This window comes from Sapajus apella, unplaced genomic scaffold (assembly GCF_009761245.1).
Source record: "Sapajus apella isolate SASKATOON/1434 unplaced genomic scaffold, GSC_monkey_1.0 scaffold24, whole genome shotgun sequence".
Lineage (NCBI taxonomy): Eukaryota > Metazoa > Chordata > Mammalia > Primates > Cebidae > Sapajus > Sapajus apella.
The window spans coordinates 4386684-4405039 of NW_022436964.1; positions in this window are offsets into that span (position 1 = coordinate 4386684).

An 18356-nucleotide genomic window follows, 5' to 3' on the forward strand; every position below is an offset into this window, starting at 1 on the left:
TTTTCACTTTAAAATTCACTTTGGAAAGTTACTATTGATATATCTTCAAAATCATTTATTATTTTCTTGACTGTGTTCAGTATATTGAAATAGGTGTTCATTTTTCTTATACTACTTTTGTTCTTTTTGCTGCATTTTTAAAAATTATTATACTTTAAGCTCTGAGATACATGCACAGAACATGGAGGTTTGTTACATAGGTATACATGTGTTATGGTGGTTTGCTACACCCATCACCCATCATCCGCATTAGGTATTTCTCCTAATGCTATCCCTCCCCTAGCTCCCTAGCCCCCAAAAGGCCCTGGTGTGTGATGTTCCCCTCCCTGGGTCCATGTGTTTCCATTGTTCAACTCCCACTTATGAGTGAGAACATGTGGTTTTTGGTTTTCTGTTCCTGTGTTAGTTTGCTGAGAATGATGATTTCCAGCTTCACCCATGTCCCTTCAAAGGACATGAACTGCATATGGCTGCATAGTATTCCATGATGTATATGTGCCACATTTTCTTTATCCAGTCTATCATTGATGGGCATTTGGGTTGGTTCCAATCTTTGCTATTGTGAACAGTGCTGCAATAAACTTATGTGTGCCGCTTTTGCTTTTTTACATTTCCTTTTTATTCTTAAGAGTTTTAATTTTTTTAACCTATATTACTCTCGTTTTTCCATGTTATCATATCTTTCCATTAGAATCCTTAATATATTTATCACAGCTTTTAAGGAGTCCTTCTCCAAAAGTTACAAAATCTGTGATATAGCTGAGCCTGGTTTTGATGCTTGCACTGTCTTTTCAGGCTGAATTTTCTTGCCTTTTTTATGCCTTGTAATTTTATATTGGAAGCTGGACATTATGGATCAGATAATAGGAACTGAAGTAACGAGGCCTTTAATGTGAAGCTTTATATTAAACCATCCAGGAGCTTGCCTGTTTTTCATGTTGCTATAGATGAATGTGATAGGATTTAGGTTTCCTCAGTTTCTTCTTTCTTTCATTTCCTTTTTTTGTGTTCCTAAGAATTTTTAAATCGAGCCTATGTCTTTAAGATCTCTTGATTTTAATCTACCATCCTTATACTGAAGCCCTGTTGATGTGGTGGTGGTAAGATCTTGAAGAGGAAAACATTCCATAATCTGATGATTATGTCAGTTTTTACTGGGTTTTAGTCCCTGGGCTGTAACTTTCCAATAGGTTTCTTAGTCTTTTTTTGTTTTTTCACCTCTAGACATGAGGGCTGGCGTTGGCTCTGGTATTTAATAGCTTTTGACAGAGGACAAGCCTTTCTTTTGGAGAACCTCTGAATATATTTCAAAATGCGTATTTTTGCATTCCTCCTGCCTAAGACAGGAGGGTATTTTTTCCTCATATTTTCACTTTGAGGGCCTAGTGGGGTTCCTGGAGGTAAAACTCACAAAAGCATGGAGATTCCACCCAGGACTGAACTGCTCAGAATTTTTTTTAAAGTATAAAAGCATTTAATCAATTAGGAAACATATTCACAACACCTATGATATATGGATTAATAGTATAGATACATAAAGAGCACAATGAAATAATCAAATTAGGACAAAAGACATGAATAAGAAATGTACCTGAAAGACATACCTATAAATGTATTTTTAAAATTTCATTTTATTGTGGTAAGAGCACTTAACATTAGATCTATTCCTTAAGAGAGGTCTAATTGTACAATATAGTTTTGGTAACTATAGGTATGATGTTTTGCAGCAGATTTCTAGAACTTACTTATCTTGCATAACTAAAACCATGTCCATTGATTAGCAGCTCATCATTTTCTCCTCCTCCCAGAGGCAGTAACTGACACGAACACTGATATAGACTGAATGTGTCTCTTTATTCAGAGCCTTTATGAAGGGGATTAATGCCCTTATAAAAGATGCTCCAGAAGTCTCCCTCGCAACTTTTGCTGTAAGAGGACTCAGCAAGAAGGTGCCTGTCTATGAACCAGAAAGTGGGCCCACAAACTAAGTATGCCAGCACCTTGACATTGGACTCTCTAGCCTCTGGAACTGTGAAAAATAAATTTCTGTTGTTTATAATCCACAGTTTATGGCAGTTTGTAACAGCAGCCTGAACAGATGAAGACAAACACTTGTTTAGTAACTTTGATGAATTGCTAAAGGTTGAGTGTAATCTAGTTTGAAAACTACAAATTCCAAAGGAAAATATCCCCAGAATTTTTAACTATCAAGCTATTCTATGCTCACACTTCAACAATTTATCAAAATTACTACTTAATTTGTCCTATCAGTTACTGCCTTCAGGAACTTCTGCTCCTAGGAAGTTGATTTTGACTGTGATTCTCTGTTTACTCCTGTCTCTGAAGATTTTAGGGGTGTGGTTTGCTCTGTGATAAAAGTTCTCTGATGGTTGAGAAAGGTCATTGGTTTTCAGTTTGTTCAGGTTTATTGTTGTTGTGAGAGTGGTAGTGATGATTTCCAAGCTGTTCATGTGTTGGAGCTGAAAGTAGAAGCCTAATTTTTTTAGTTTGATTCTTTTTTTTTTAAGGTAATAGCTGTACTGAAATGTAATTAACAATCACATGTCAAAATTTACTGATTTGTAATGTACAATTGAATAATTTTTAGTATATTGACAATTCTCTGCAAGTATTATGACAATCAATTTTAGCACATTTTTATCACCTCATAAAAATGCCTAAGCCCATTATCTATCACTTCCCCACTACTATCTTCTAACCTAGATAGCTGCTAATCAAATTCTTGTCTTTGTAGATTTGTCTACTCTAGACTTTTCATATAAATGGAATTATAGCACATACAGTCTTTTATGATGCTTTTCTCTTATTAGCATAATGTTTCAAGATTCAGCCGTGTTGTACTTCTTTTTTATTGATAATAAAAAGTAACATGAAAAAAGTGGAATAATATTCTATTTTAAGGATATAACACATTTTGTTTATACATTTGTCAGTGGACGGTCATTAGGATTATCTCCACCTTTTGACTATTATAAATAATGCATTTTCTAAATATTTGTATAGAAGTTTTTGTGTGGGCATGTTTTCATTTCTCTTGGGTGTTTACCTACGTGTGAAATTCCTGAGTCATATGGTAAGTCTACTTTCAACCTTTTGAGGAACTACCAGAGTGTTATCCTAAGTGGCTGTCCATTGTTACATTCCTAAATTAGTGTGTGAGAGTTTCAATTTTTTTCCACATCTTCACCAACACTGGTTATTTTCTGATTTTTAAATGATGGTCATTCTAATGGATATGAAGTGGTATCTCACTGTGGTTTTTATTTTTGTTTCTCTCATTGCTAATGATGTTGAGCACTTTTTATGTCTATATTGGCCATTTACATACCTTCTCTGGAGAAATATCTATTTATGTCCTTTGCTTATATTAAATTTGGTTATCTGTATTTTTATTTTTGAGTTATAATTGTTTCTATATGTTTTAGATAGAAGTGCCTCATCAGGCTGGGTGTGGGGTCTCACAGCTGTAATCCCAGCAGTTTGAGAGGCCAAAGCAGGTGGATCACTTGAGGTCAGGAGTTCAAGACCAGCCTGGCCAACATGGCTAAACCTTGTCTCTACCAAAAACACAAAAATCAATAGGGCATGGTGGTATGCACCTGTAATCCCAGCTGCTTGAGAGGCTGAGGCAGGAGAATTGCTTGAACCTATGAGGTGGAAGTTGCAGTTAGCTGAGATTGCACCACTGCACTCCAGCCTGGGTGACAGAGAAAGTCTCTGTCTCAAAAATAAAGTGCTTCATAAGATTTGCAAATATTTTCACCCATTTTGTGGGTTGTCTTTTTATTTTTTTTTTTAGTGTCCTTTAAAATTCCACTTATAGTAACATCAAGAATAATAAAGTATTTAGAAATGAATTTAGCAAAAGAAGAACCAAAACTTATACTCTGGAAACTATGAAACTGTGTTAAAATATTAAAGAATCAAAATAAATGAAAAAGAGTCTCATATTCACAGATTGAAATTTGTATTGTTAACTTGGCAATACTTCCCCAGTTGACTTACAGATTCAACACAATCCCTATCAGAATCCCAGCTGAGTTTTTGTAGAAACTGACAATCTGATTCTATATTCATCTAGAATTCCAAGAAACACATAATAGCTGAACAGACTTGAAAAAGAACAAAGTTGGAGGACTTTCTGATACTAATAGCAAATAATAATAAATAAATAATACTTCATTATTTCAAAACTTACTGCAATTAAACAACAATTGAGAAAGTATTGTATGGCATGAAGATAATAGATCAGCAGAAAAGAATCTAGAATCTAAAATAAACATGTGTCTGTGGTCAATTAGTTATTAGCAAACACGCCAAGACTATTTGATGGGGGAAATAATAGTTTTTTTCAACAAACAGTGCTTGGAAAACTGAATAGCCATGTGCAAAAAAAATAAAATTGGACTCTCACTTCACATTATATACAAAAATTAACTCAAAGTTAACTCAACGATCCAAATGTAAGAGCTATAACTACAGAACTCTTAAAAGAAAATAGTGGTAAATCTTAATGACCTTGGATTTATCAATGAATTCTTAGAATGACACCAAAAGCACACAACAACAACAACAAAAGTAGATAAATTAGATCACTAAAAGTTCCAGCCTTCTTAAAAACAGAATGTGATAAAGTTACTTTTTGACTTAATATTTTTCAACAGATTCTTATTGCCTAAGAGCATACTCTTAAGCATTTTGCATATACTTTTGCATTAAAAAAGGCCATCTTAAGTAATTCAATATATTTAAATTTAAAATAATATCTATCTATCTATCTATATATCTTTGTTTACATATTGATATCTATCTAGCTGCTTTATGGGCATATTTAAAATTGTTACTTACTTTTATACTCAGACCAGTGGCTATTCATGGGCAGGCAAATGGTTGCTCTGATACAGCATCGGGCTTCTTAGGAACAGATGCTGCTAATGGAAATATTTCATTATTAAAAAAAAGAGCTTTTGAAATTTTTAATGAGTTGGAATGTTTTCTTTCTTCAATATTGGGGGTAGGAGACCAGGAACCTTAATCTTGAGAGAGCTGAGTGCTTTAATCACTATAAGGCTCTAATGATATTGTAGTTTTAAGTGGTTGAACTTCCAATTTTAGCTAACATACTTCTAGTTTCAGCTCCAACATGTAAAGTGCTTTGAAATTGTCACTCCCAACTTTACAACAAGGAAAATGAGTTTTCTTGGATCTGTCAGAGAATAGAAGTCTCAGGGTGGACCACCACTATGAAATCCATAGAAGCAGGCAAGATGAATAGTCACAGCCAAGATTTGTTTATGCAGAGCAGAAGCTACTGGAGCCATAAACTGGTAGGAACATTGAAATGGCAGTTTAGACAAATTGCTAGAGGCCGAGTGTGGACTAGCCATGAGAGTGAGAACATCCTGGGAGCCATGGTCTTAGAAGACCCCTCACACTTCTGCAAGTTTTACCTCGAGGAACCACACCCGCTGTTCATCGTGAAGAGTCAAAAAAGATTTCCACTGCAACAGAGGGAAAATGTAATCCTCGAGAAATACACCAAAGTGTTCTCCATAATAAAGTTCTACTTTATTGACCTTGTCTTTTACTTTCTGTATTATGATGCTGTGACATCTCTGGGCCTTGCTGATCCTGGAGGGACTGCCCTCCCAGGGTTATCTGGTTCCTAAAGATAGTTAATAACTCATCTGGGAGTGTACTTTTCAATATAAGCCAACCAACCCAGAGCCTACACCCCAACTACCTCCTTTATCAGAGTCTTATACTCTTTATCTATCTGTCCTAATCACCGTAAAGCCAGATGTGAAACAACTAGGGACAGCCTCTATTCCCCAGAGCCCACTGAAATTATTCAGGGTAGCCAACCCTAAACCTGCTTATCTTATCCCACCCATTTCTTCTCTCAGAAACCATAATAAGGGTTGTTCCCATCGTTGCTCCCACTACTTCAGCCCATGATGGACCCCAGCATCTCCCCTTATTGCCCATGATGGGGTAGCATGTCTTCTTCTCTTAGGAACTGTGAGAATGCAATGACAACTATCTCCTGATATGTTGGCCTAACTATACCTCCAATATTTTACTAGCATAACATATTTTAGAGCATCTACACTGTGTGAGAAAAAAACTACCTGAGCCTTATCCTGCCAACTTGGGACAGAAATTATGCAATGCTAGCCTTCCTGTTTCACATGACAGATGGGAGAATAGGAGGCATAAGTCAAGAAACATTTGTAAAAGTCACAGCCCAGGAACACAGGTCAACTAAAAGATTGAGATTTAGTCATAATATGATAGAGCATTTCTCCTCTCCAGCAACTTATCACATACATCAACAGGTCTTCTGTGTAATAAGTGTATCATAGCTAAAAGAGCTTCAACGTGTATTCTATTTAAGGAGGAGTTTATAGGGAAGTGCAAAGAAAATAGGAGACTAAATTAAAACTAGAGGAATTTGAAAACTCTCTTACCTTCAGCAACAACAGAAATTAAACATCACTCAACTCCTAGTTATACTAACATAAAACCCCATACTAAAGGCTGATTTATCTTAGTTTCTATTGCCCGACATATCATGTCTGACTTTCAACAAAAAATTATAAGGTATGCTAAAAGGCAAGAGAAAATACAATCTGAAGATACAAAGCAAGCATTAGAACAAGAATTATGTATTTTGGAATTATCAGACAGAGGATTTAAAAATAAATATAATTAATATATTAAGAGACCTTATGGAAAAATGAGGTAACATAACAGGTCATCTGAGTAATGTAGGAATACATATAGGAACTCAAGGAAAAATCAAAAAGAAAGGCAAAAATCAAAAACAATTAAAAAAGAATTTAAATGACTTTCTTGGGCCCTTGGTAGATCAACACAGCTGAAGAAAGAATCAGTGAGCTTAAAGATAAATCAATAGAATTTCCAAAACTGAACAACAAAGAGAAAAAAGGATGAAAACGGAGGAAAAAAGCAATCCAGAATGGAACATCCAAGGGCTATGGTACAATTGCAAAAAGTATACATACATACAATGTAAATGTCAGAAAGAGAAGAAAGAGAGATATATGTAGAAGAAATATTTGAAATTAATAGTGGCTGAGAACATTTGAAAACTAATAAAGGCACCACACCACAGATCCAGGAATCTCAGAGAACACCAAGGATCATTAAAAGGGGGACTTAAAAGCACATATTTAAACTGCAGAAAACAAAAGAGCAAAAGAAATCTTGGGCCAGGCATGGTGGCTCATGTCTATAATCCCAGCCCTTTGGGAGGATGTGGTGGATAAATCACTTGAACCCAGGAGTTCGAGAACAAACTGGGCAGCTGGGTGCAGTGGCTCATGCCTATAATCTCAGAACTTTGGGAGCCCGAGGAGGGTGGATCACCAGGTCAGGAGTTAGAGACCAGCCTGGACAGCATGGTGAAACACCATCTCTAGTAAAAACACAAAAATTAGCTGGGCATGGTGATGCACACCTGTAATCCCAGCATGAGAATCGCTTGAACTCAGGAGGCGGAGGTTGTGGTGAGCCAAGACTGTACCACTGCACTCCAGCCTAGGCAACAGAGTGAGACTACATCTCAAAAAAAAAAAAAAAAAAAATCAGAAAAGACAGAAAAAGAGGAGTAAAAATAACGAAGAACAAGTGCAATAAATAGAAAAGAATTAAAAACTGGTGGATACTAACTAATGCAGCTATATAGATCATTACTTTAAATGTGAAGGGTCTAGACACACCAATTAAAAGACCAAGATTGCCAGAGTGGATAGAGAAAAAGCAAAACCAGTTAATGTTGTCTACAAGAAAACTGCCTAAATACAAAAATTCAGCTTAGAAGTAATGTAATGAAAAAAGATATGTCATGTTGACACAAATCAAAAGACAGCTGGAGTACTATTAATTTCAGACAAAACAGAGTTCAGAAAAAGGAAAATTATCAGAGGCAAAGGGGGACATTACAAAATAATAAAAGTCTCAGTTCTCCAAGAAGACGTAATGCTTAATGTGTATGAATCTAGCAACAGAAACCCAAAATATCTGAGGCAAAAAGACTGATAAAATTGCAAAGAGAAATATAGTAATCTACTAGATCATTGCTGATTTCCATATTCTTCATTTAGTATCTGAATATATAAAAAAGGCAGAAAAACAGTAAGGATGGAATTGACCTAAACAAAACTATCAGTCAACTTAATCTAATTGGCATTTGTATAATAATCCATCTAACAACACTAATACACAATCTTCTCAAGATCAAATGGAACATTCACCAAGATACACCACATCCTGGGCCATATTTAGTGGAGCTACAAAAGGATAGTAATACTGGATCATATGCCCCAAATTCTGCTTTCATTTAATTTTTGAACTAGATTAGGTCCTCAACAGTTTCAAGATACAACATAGTCCTCACTCAGCTTTAGATTTGTTAATGCAAAAGTTCTGACCAAAGTTCTAGAGCTAGAAGCCTAGACTTAGAGGACTCTTTTATTAATAAATGAAAAAGAATGGGGTTTTTATTTCGGATCTTCCATTAACATGGGTCAAAGAAAAGAAAAGTAGAAAAAAAGAAGTTCTAGCCAGAGCAAATAGGCAAGAAAAAAAAAAGGGGGGGGGGTATTCAATTAGGAAAGGAGGAAGTAAAATTGTCTCTATTTGTAGATGATATGATTGTATATTTAGAAGACACTATCATCTCAGCCCAAAATCTCCTTAAACTGCTAAGCAACGTCAGCAGTCTCAGGATACAAAATCAACGTGCATAAATCACAAGCATTTCTATACACCAATAACAGACTAACAGAGAGCCAAATCATGACCGAACTCCCATTCACAATTGCTACAAAAAGAATAAAATACCTAGGAATATCACTAACAAAGGATTTAAAGGACCTCTTCAAAACTGCAAACTACTGCTCAAAGAAATGAGAGGACACAAACAGATAGAGAAACATTCCATTCTCATGGTTAGAAAGAATCAATATCATGAAAATGGCCATACTGCCCAAAGTAACTTATAGATTCAATGCTATCCCCATCAAGCTATCAATGACCTTCTTCACAGAACTGGAAAAAACCACCTTAAACTTCATATGGAAGCAAAAGAGAGCCTGCATAGCCAAGACAATCCTAAGCAAAAAGAACAAAGCTGGAGGCATCACACTACCTGACTTCAAACTATACTATAAGGCTACAGTAATCAAAACAGCATGGTACTGGTACCAAAACAGAGATATAAACCAATGGAACAGAACAGAGACCTTAGAGGCAATGCCACACATCCACAGCCATCTGATCTTTGACAAACCTAATAAAAACAAGCAATAAGAATGGATCCCCTGTTTAATAAATGGTGTTGGGAAAACTGGCTAGCAGTGTGCAGAAAGTAGAAACTGGACTCCTTCCTGACATCTTACACTAAAATGAACTCCAGATGGATTAAAGACTTAAACATAAGACCTAACACCATAAAAAATCCTAGAAGAAAACCTAGGCAAAACCATTCAGGACATAGGCACAGGCAAGGACTTCATGACTAAAACACCAAAAGCATTGGTAACAAAAGCCAAAATAGACAAATCGGACCTAATTAAACTCCAGAGCTTCTGTACAGCAAAAGAAACAATCATTAGAGTGAACTGGCAACCAACAGAATGGGAAAAAATTTTTGCAATCTATGCATCTGACAAAGGTATAATATTCAGAATCTACAAAGAACTAAAACAGATTTACAAGAAAAAAAAATGAAACCCATTCAAAATTGGGTGAAGGATATGAACAGGCACTTTTCAAAAGAAGACATTTATGAGGCCAAGAAACATATGAAAAAATGTTCATCATCACTGGTCATTAGAGAAATGCAAATCAAAACCACATTGACAAACCATCTCACACAAGTTAGAAAAGTGATCAACAAAAAATCTGGAGACAACAGATGCTGGAGAGGGTGTGGAGAAACAGGAACACTTTTACACTGTTGGTGGGAGTGTAAACTAGTTCACCCATTGTGTAAGACAGTGTGGCACTTCCTTAAGGACCTAGAAATAGAAATTCCATTTTACCCAGCCATCCTATTACTGGGTATATATCCAAATGATTATAAATTGTTCTATCACAAAGACATGCACACTTATGTTCATTGCGGCACCATTTACAATAGCAAAGACCTGGAACCAATCTAAATGCCCGTGGATGATAGACTGGACAAGGAAAATGTGGCACATATACACCATGGAATATTATGCAGCCATAAAAATGATGAGTTCATGTCCTTCATAGAGACATGGATGAATCTGGAAACCACCATTCTCCATAAACTAACACAATAACAGAAAATCAGACACCACATGTTCTTACTCATAGGCAGGTGTTGAACAATGAGAACACATGGACACAGGGAGGGGAGCATCACACATGGGTCTGTTGGTGGGGAATAGGGCAGGGACAGCAGGGGGTAGAGAGGCTGGGGAGGAATAACATGGGGAGAAATGACAGCTATAGGTGATGGGGAGATGGAAGCTGCAAACCACATTGCCATGTATGTAGCTATGCAACAACCTTTCATGTTTTGCACATGTACTCCAGAACCTAAAATGCCATAAAACATATATTTTTAAAAAAAGGGAAAAATATTGCTAGGAAAGCAATTTAAAATGGCACATCCATGAAACAGTTCTCTACAAATCAAGTTTACTCAGAAATATAAATATTTTAAATTCCTCAAATAAAATGGTTTGACAAATATATTTCAGTCTTACCATCAAAATAGCAGTAAAATGCAAAAAAAAAATAAAAACACACACACAATAAGTGGAATAAGAGACTGAATAAACCAATGGAAGAACGAGATTTTCTGTCTCCTTATATATTCAAAAAGATACACATTTGGTAAAAAAAAGAGATATATTTGAATCTAATGCTCTCAAAGTAGGCATTACCAAAGGGGGAAATGTTTTAGCCAATATCAGATCAGATAACACAATGGAATATAAGGAACTCTAATTAAAGAAGGGAGCCAAGATCTTAGAGAGACTAAAATCACTCACTCACTAGAAGTCACAACTCAGGAAAATATTGAGATCACCTCCTCTAAAAAGTTGTATACTTAAACTTTAGCAAGAACTACTGAGAATTACCTTTTGAAGGTAGAGAAAACTTGGTTAATTTGTTTTGGGCATATTTGTGATCTAGAAAGTCAGATAAAATTCCTAATGGGTTCTAGGTCAATTTCAAAATGATTTATCAGTTTTAGGTGGAGACACAAGTTATCACCTTTGTCCTGAGAGCTTGTATCTAAAAAATGTAGAATGAAAAAAAAAAGGTACCAAAAAGATGAGGCATGTCAATGTAAAGCTAGTCCTCTGGTAGATGTTGTTCGGAAGGAAGGTATGCCCTAGGCTACCAACTATAAAAGCTGAAGATGGACAACGATCTGTTGAGCATTCCTGTAACTTTTGCTACTTTTATCTCAGGATGAAACCAAGAAGGGCCTGTTTAAACAACTGATAATGTGGCTGAAAAACAGAAGAAATGAACAAAAAAAGAGGATGTCAGCCTTACATGAGGTAGAGAAGGAAAGAGATCAGAAAAGTGAATATGTTACAAACTCCGACATGTGTTCAGTGAAAGAGAACAACGTGTCGTGCTGTGGGAAACAGTGTGCATGGCTAAGGTTCTGAGCATCACAAAGCTCCTCAGGCAAAAAATTTCAAGAGCAGCTTCTCATAAGTGTTTGCCAAGGGTAGTATGGTTTAAATGAAGGAATGTAGGTGAAACATGATTAAGGTTCTATCCTTGGCAGAACTCAGACTTCATTCATTCTAAGGATGCACAAAAGTATAAGAAACAATGCAGAAATAGGAATTTAAAAGTTTTTAAGATTCTGAGTGAGAAGAAAATGCAACCAAAATAAGACCTGATTGGGTGCCATTCATTCAAGCATCTAAACTTTGCAATAAAAAAAGAATATCCCCAACCCAACTCTTGCAGAGAGATATTTTCAACATTTTGCACCAAAATATCTCTGATTGAGATTTTTTTTTTTTTTTAAGTTCACAAGTGAAAGACTTTGGTCTAGACTTGACTTTTTGCAATACAGAAATCTTGACTTTTTTCATCTATCTTCCTTTTCTCAGGTCACACTGAGTTCTTTATACAGTCTTTGGCAACACTTAGATGCTGAGTTCTGGTATCATAATTTTAACCACTATAACTGCTTTAAGTGGTAGAGGCTCATTGCATTCAAATTTCACAGGCATCAGGGCAGTAGTGTGAAAATCTCATATATCCTATTAGCTTTCAAGGTTTTAAACCTGAAGCTCATGAGAAATTTGCATTAAAGTAATGCAGCTTTTGAGGCTCTGAAAAAACAGCAGAAACTAAAAGCGTCTGAAGGATTCCAAGTGTTGAGAACCCTTCTAAGCTTGAACAAAATATGACATTTGGGAGGGTATTAATTTCTCTGGACTTTGAGCTTTTAACTCACATGGGTTAAGATGATTTGATTGCAGGTTATAAGTTACTTGAGTATAGGACTTTAACTGCAAAGGAATTTAATCTTTGTTAAATCCTTCTTGGATTTTGATAGTAAAAGGGCATTCATACTATTATCAATGACAAAAAACTTACTTTTGCACCAACCTAATAAAATTTGGAATATCTCTAGATTGTTGGATTTTCTATATGTTGATTTTTAATCTTCATACAGCCCTTTGAATGGGCTTTCCTACACAATATGACCAAACATAAATTGGTCTTTGGTTACAGCAGTGTCTTAGAACGAATGTAATTGTATACCATTTTGATCTATGTTAGGTCTTTCTTTCAGAACAAAGATTTCTTATTTCAGAACAAATCTGAAATAACCAGTAGTGGACCCAAGAGAATCTAAAATGGAAAAGCTGTTGGTATTAACGTCATAAAGGCGGAAACAGGCTGGGCTGTATTCGCAGACTGTTGCTTTTGCTGACTGGTAAATCTGATGGAAGAAAGTAAGCACGTATGCCTCAGCCCTCTCTCCTTCTTTGTCCTCACCTTCTTATGAAGAAACAATATCTGAGTTATTTCACGATGTAAGCTTTACATGTCAAGGCCAGTTATTCAAATCTATCTAATTATGGGGTGCTTATTAGCAAGGCAGTTCCACCTAGCCCAAAACCATACCCTGCAAAATAAAACTTGTCACAATGTTAATATTTTGGTTTCCGTATGAATACTGTGATTCTTAGTTGGTTCCAAACTCAAGGAACAGGGTTGTTCTTTATTAGCCCCTAAACTCTAATAACATGAAACCTAATTTATCTTTTTCTGATGATTTCCGGAAAATGATTTTATTGTGTTGATCAGTCAATATTTTTGGCTACAAGTAACAGAAAACCTATCTCAATGGTTTAAATAAATAGAGGTTTATTTTTCTTGTGTAAATTATAATATAGAGGTGTGTGACAGTTGGCAATGATTCAGCAGATCAAAGGTATAAAGGATGATGTTTCAGGGATCTATGTTTACCTTCACTGCAAGATCACAAGATGTTATCACAGCTGCAAACATCATAGTGACATTTAAGGCATTAAGAAAAAAAGGTGGAGGGGGAAGAGGAGAGAGATGACAGCTATTTCTCTATTATCAGGAATGCAAAAATCTTTTTCAGAAATTTCCCAGCATATTTGATCAGGTTGTGTCATGTGGTCACTTCTCACTGCCAGGAATGCTGGAAAAATGAGTAAGGTAACAAATGTGATAGGGGCTGGTAATGCCTATCATAACAGTCAGCAAATAGTGTCAGCCACATATGGGTAGTGATGCTTTCAGGGGCTCTTGAATGGATAAAGCATTTTCCTACATTTGGGTAAAGATTTATTGTGGATGTTAATTTTCTCTCTCATTTTTTGTTCTTTATTTTATATATTACCATCTGTTTTTAATCTACTGCCTTACTTTTAAGAACTATATTGCTTGATGATAACTCTTATGGAAAAAAAAAGTTCATAAGCTTTATGATACCTTTTTCTCATACCGAGGGTACGTTTTTTCTTTTATTTTCATTTTATGTGTCTGTCCAGAGTCATGAATGTTACTGGATATCTGACTTACAGTGGTATTATTTTTGAAGTTAAGAAAAGTCCCATTTTTATGATTTGCTAGCTGTTTGGTCATATTTTGGGTTTTACAAGAGGAAAATTTTATCATATTCAAGACATTTAAATTCTGATAATACTTAGTGAAGGTTATTCAAAATGAGAGAGATGGTTTTCTGTTTTATTTTGTGTTGTCCTTGTTGTGCCATTGTCACCATTTTCTTTTGCTCGTCCTTTGAAGCTTAGTAAAATAGTACAAGGTGCTACCCCTACAAATTTAATTCAAATGTTTAGCTACTTTTGATCCAGACTGACATGGGCTTTACAATAGATTTATGTCCTGCTTTTCATGAGAACTTAAAAGCATGTCTGTTAAGATTGTGCCCCCTTCGAACTTTGAAATATTTTGTTAATAGAATGGTATTATATTATGATGCAATGTCTGTTGACTTTCAAGAGCTTTTTCTGAAATGTCATGCTCTGGATTAGCATTGGAAAAAAACTTGTTAAATCTGAGTGGATTTGTTTACAACTTTAACTATTATAAATGTAAGTCCACTCGTAAGCTTCTTGTTTCATTTGGCTAAATAAAAAGTACGACGTCATGTATGGAATTTAATAAAAATTGCATGCACAAAGACTTTAGGTCAATCTTTCCAGAAAAAGAAATGTTAAGAGAATTTAGCCTTTAAAATAAAAGCTGGTATATCTAGTATAAATAAAAAGTGTTGCTTTTCATATATGCATTGTTCACTTAACCATTCATCTTCCATAAGAAAAATCTATATGTTTCTTACACATAGATCACAAGATGGAAAAGGAGCATACCAACAGGAAGCAGTCCTCAGCAAAAATGCTGTACACCACTTTTGCACAAGCTCTCTGCCAGAATAATTAGTGCAGAATCTGCCTCTCATTACGGATACAAGACAGGCCTTTTGCTCTGTGTGTGCACCAACTGCATCCCACCACCAGAATAGATAAGCACACAGAGCAGGGCTGGCAGTGACACTGAGGCACTTGCTCTCTCTACTTGCTGTTTGGAACCAAGGCTGCCAGACCACTGCTAACATTGATTGGCGTTCACACTTCATTTGAGTGGGTTTGCATTTGGACACGGTCTTCATTTTCACCTTTCTTGCTATTTCCTGAGGAAAATGAGCAATTCAGTGAGGCTGGTGTGCTTTTCAATTCTAGGATTGTTCACTGACCCTCCTTTCTTTATAAAAGAAAGGTCTGAATATTTGAAGCTTGTTAGATAAAATGGTGCTATACTCAACTCCTGCATTTTTCAAATAGCTTTTTCTTCTTTTATTACTTATTTGTTTCCTTACTTAGGAGCTGTGTGAATGGTTGCTAAATGATAGCATTAGATACATAAACTCATCATTTATCTACAGAATGAGGACAAAATTAAACTGGAGAAAATGACTATACATTAGTTTTTGGTAAATTTGAACCAGACTTAAAAGAGGTCCCTGGGAAAAGTTATTGACATACATATGAGTACACGATTCTTTCCACTGAGATGGAGCAATCTGTTTTCTTCCTCACAGGGACCTGGCATCGGTTGGTAGGTTTTAGCAATGTCACTCTGTACTGAATTTACTTCAAAGCCAGGAGCATCTTTCAAACATTAACCTGAGTGTGCTGCCGATATTCATTCGATTTTTTAAAAGCTAAAATTTATTTTAATAATGTCAGATTACACCAGAATTCTGAACCTTTCTTTCTACACTAATCTCAGGCAATATAAACAACACACACACACACACACACACACACACACACACACACACACACACACATTTTGTTTTTCACGGAAAGAATGTGGTTAATATGAAGCTGCAAAGAAAATTGACCTATATTCTCCAGATTAATTATCTGTCTGGCACAAACCACCTTGACAATTAGCCAATTCTATACTTTATTTATGTAGTGTTTTTCTCCAAAATTTTGTGTGGTCAAAAGACTATGAGAAAACTTAATAGATTATTTCAATTATGAGATGAATTCATATCTTATGATTAGAGCAAAAACAGCTTCTTTTGAAATAAAACTCAGGTCTCAAGGCCTTTGTGTGTCTTCATTCTTCTACCTGGCAATACTTTCCTGCTTTTTCCCCACCCTTTTCTTTTTTATTCCCAAGTGGATCCAGCATACCTTCAAGACTTGGCTCAAATGTCTCAGTGATTACTTCTTTGACTCTGCTTCTATTCATTCACTTAAAAGGTGAAGGCCAGGCGCGGTGGCTCACGCCTGTAATCCCAGCACTTTGGGAGGCCAAGGTGGCCAGATCACGAGGTCAAGAAATCGAGATCATCCTAGCCTGCATGGTGCAACCTCGTCTCTACTAAAAATACAAAAATTAGCTGGTCATGGTGGCACGTGCCTGTATTCCCAGCTGCTCAGGAGGCTGAGACAGAAGAATTGCTTGAACCTGGCAGACGGAGGTTGCAGTGATCCTAGATCATACCACTGCACTCCAGCCTGGTGACAGAGCAACACTTTGTCTCAAATAAAATAAAATGAAATGAAATAAAATAAAGGTGGAAATACTACAAATACATATGTATTTAGTATATAAATGCTCTTTGTTATAAGGTATAGTCTTTATCCTAAGGAGCAAGTTCACTTGATATGTGGCTAGTCTAAATTGATTTGTGCTCTCAGTGTAATATACACACCAAATTTTAAAGCAGCTATCAGTATAATAGGCACTCTAAATTCTGAAGACTCAAAATGTAAACACAAAATATATGACTTATTAATAATGTTTCATATCATAAAGACATGATAAAATAATAATGTTTCAAGATGCAAGGTAAAATAAAATAAGTTATTAAAATAAACTTCACCTGGTTTTTTCTGTTTTCAACATGGCTATTAGAAAATTTAAAATTACAAATGTGGCTGGCATCAGATTTCTATTAGACAACCTACCCTAGACATGAACATCCTTCGAATAAGGGTTATGATTTACTAATTTCTGTATTTAAGTATCAGTTACATAGAGAATGAACAGGTGCAATAAATGTGTTTAACTGAATGTATATTTTAATACCCATCACTAATGTTCTACAGCTAAGAACAAGATGCTAATTTGCAGTGTCAAAAGTTACTTTAGGATTGAAATATCTGATGCTCTAATTTTTTTGTATTTTTCAAGATAATGATATTTAGGGAACAACTCTAATGTTTTCCTTGCACAGATGATTTGATTTAGTTCCCTCTACATTCTGTTTGTTCGTGCCCACAATCCTTTCTCCATTATTTGGCCTGGCAAATTATACGGAGATGACTTTCCTCAAACACTGCCTGATTGTTCAGCAGAGGGGCCAATGCTATACGCTGACTCTGCCTGGCAGGACTACAAGCTAGAGATGTAATGAAAAAGACAGCAGGTAATGGTACAATGCTTGAGCAAATCTGTTCATTTACTACTGGCATTCCAATTAGCTGTCCAGCAAGCCTCAGGAGATTCCCAAATCCATTTTTCATGACTTGCATAATGGAGAGTAAAATCTCTAGAAAATTTGTTATTGCTTTGGCAAGTCCAAGAAGTAGGTAATATATATTTCCTAGTGGCTTCTAGAATCTCAGTTCAGCCTCTTAAGAATTCAGGATTTGGGTTTTGCTTTTATTTACTTATTTATTTATTTACTGGCAAAAGGTGGAGAGATGAGGACTGTGACCAATTCTTATTTGTTGTAGTCCCAAAATCAATAACTGATCAAGGAGACTAATGAGATGTATCAACTAAATACAGATTGAGGACCCATAATCCAAAAATCAAAAATAAAAAATGTTGCAAAATTCAAAATTTTTTGGGCACTGACATAATGCTCCAAGTGAAAAAATTCACACCTGATCTCATGTGATGAGTTGCAACTATAGCTTCTTACCATGCACAAAATTATCTAAAATTGCATAAAATTATCTTCAGGGTATATATACATATATATGTATATTATGTATATTTGAAACATACATGAATTTCATGTTTAGAGTTGAGTTCCATTTCCAAGATATTTCAGCACAGACATGCAAATATTTCCAAATCCCAGGAATATGAAACATGAAACATTAGCATTTTGAGAATTTTGCATAAGGGATACTTATAATCAAATCCACATGTAATCCTGGATTTGATTCTGGGTCAAAAAAAAATAATATTCCTGGGACAATTCACATAATTTGAATGAAGTCTGTAAAATAATAATAGTTACATTAATGTAAATTTTCTAATTT